Below are 2,500 nucleotides of genomic sequence, written 5' to 3'. Positions count from 1 at the left end.
GATTCAGAGTTGAATCAGGTTTGTGACAGTAGAAGGCTGGTAGACTCTGATTCAGAGTTGAATCAGGTTTGTAACAGTAGAAGGCTGGTAGACTCTGATTCAGAGTTGAATCAGGTTTGTGACAGTGGTAGGCTGGTAGATTCTGATTCAGAGTTGAATCAGGTTTGTAACAGTAGAAGGCTGGTAGACTCTGATTCAGAGTTGAATCAGGTTTGTGACAGTAGAAGGCTGGTAGACTCTGATTCAGAGTTGAATCAGGTTTGTAACAGTAGAAGGCTGGTAGACTCTGATTCAGAGTTGAATCAGGTTTGTGACAGTAGAAGGCTGGTAGACTCTGATTCAGAGTTGAATCAGGTTTGTGACAGTAGAAGGCTGGTAGACTCTGATTCAGAGTTGAATCAGGTTTGTGACAGTAGAAGGCTGGTCGACTCTGATTCAGAGTTTAATCAAGCTTGTGACAGTAGAAGGCTGGTAGATTCTGATTCAGAGTTGAATCAGGTTTGTAACAGTAGAAGGCTGGTAGACTCTGATTCAGAGTTGAATCAGGTTTGTAACAGTAGAAGGCTGGTAGACTCTGATTCAGAGTTGAATCAGGCTTGTGACAGTAGAAGGCTGGTAGATTCTGATTCAGAGGGTGAGGGGCATGTCGACACACACACACACACACACACACACACACTGGCGAAGATGTTCAGCTGGCAGACAGGAAAGCAGGCAGGCTGGCAGACAGGGAGGCTGGCAGACAGACAGGGAGGCTGGCAGACAGACAGGGAGGCTGGCAAACAGACAGGGAGGCTGGCAGGCAGAAAGGCAGACACTGGAGTGGGATTTTTGCATACTTGCTTTGATGCATTTTTTGTGCAAATGGAAATAATGTCTGGAATGGTTCCCATGCTTTTAAAATAAGGGTTCTGTTCCAGAACATTATAGATCACTTTTGTTCCCGGTTTTGATTCTGTTCCTCAAAAAATGTCCTCCTTGTCCGGTTTTCGGTTCTGTTCCTTGAACTGGTTCCAACCCCTGGAATACACAAGGACTTGCAGATGAGTTTACAGTAGAATCTATTTGTACTGAAGAGACTTACAGACTTGCAGGTGAGTTCACAGCAGAATCTACTTGTACTGAAGAGACTTACAGACAATGACTTGCAGGTGAGTTTACAGCAGAATCTACTTGTACTGAAGAGACTTACAGATTTGCAGAAGATTTAGGTGAGTTCACAGCAGTAGCTACTTGTACTGAAGAGACTTACAGACTTGCAGAAGATTTAGGTGAGTTCACAGCAGTAGCTACTTGTACTGAAGAGACTTACAGACTTGCAGAAGATTTAGGTGAGTTCACAGCAGTAGCTACTTGTACTGAAGAGACTTACAGACTTGCAGAAGATTTAGGTGAGTTCACAGCAGTAGCTACTTGTACTGAAGAGACTTACAGACTTGCAGAAGATTTAGGTGAGTTCACAGCAGTAGCTACTCGTACCGAAGAAATTTAACAAGCCAGAATTGACTCTTTAGAGACACATAGTCGGATGAAAACACAGACACACTTCGAAATTGACTATCTGTCCATATCCTAGGATGTTGTGGATGAGCCTAATCCCATGACTCTGTAATCCCATGACTCTGGATCCAAAGGTGGCATGTTCAATCCCAGTGGTGGACACATGACCTGACATTGTTTTAGATGATAGTCACTGCTTTGAAAGTTAGAGTGGGGAGTCAGAGAGAGAGAGAGACATGGAGAGGGGGAGAGAGACAGGGAGAGGGGGAGAGAGAACAGAGAGAGAACAGGGAGAGGGAGACAGAGAGAGAGAGACAGGGAGAGGGGGAGAGGGAGAGAGAGAGGAGATAGAGAGAGAGAGAGAGAGAGAGAGAGAGAGAGAGAGAGAGAGAGAGAGAGAGAGAGAGAGAGAGAGAGAGAGAGAGAGAGAGAGAGAGAGAGAGAGACAGAGAGAGAGAGAGAGAGAGAGAGAGAGAGAGAGAGAGAGAGAGAGAGAAATTGAGAGAGAGAGAGAGAGAGAGAGAGAGAGGGAGAGAGAGAGAGAGAGACAGAGAGAGAGAGAGAGAGAGAGAGAGAGAGAGAGAGGGGGAGAGAGACAGGGAGAGGGGGAGAGAGAACAGAGAGAGAACAGGGAGAGGGAGACAGAGAGAGACAGAGAGAGACAGAGAGAGAGAGAGAGAGAGAGAGAGAGAGAGAGAGAGAGAGTTTCCAGAGAGAGAGAGAGAGAGAGAGAGAGAGAGAGAGAGAGAGAGAGAGAGAGAGATAGAGAACAGAGAGAGATCAGAGAGAGAGGGGGAGAGAGAGAGACAGGGAGAGGGGGAGAAAGAACAGAGAGAGAACAGATAGAGAGAGAGAGAGAGAGAGAGAGAGAGAGATGTCCTGAGAGAGAGAGAGGGTGAGAGAGTGAGAGAGGGGAGAGATTAGAGAGAGAGAGAGAGAGAGAGTTGAGAGAGAGAGAGAGAAAGAGAGAGAAAGAGAGAGAGAGAGAGAGAGAGAGAAT

Source organism: Oncorhynchus gorbuscha, linkage group LG24 (genome assembly GCF_021184085.1).
Source record: "Oncorhynchus gorbuscha isolate QuinsamMale2020 ecotype Even-year linkage group LG24, OgorEven_v1.0, whole genome shotgun sequence".
In the NCBI taxonomy this organism is placed as follows: Eukaryota; Metazoa; Chordata; class Actinopteri; order Salmoniformes; family Salmonidae; genus Oncorhynchus; species Oncorhynchus gorbuscha.
This window is presented reverse-complemented; position numbering follows the sequence as displayed.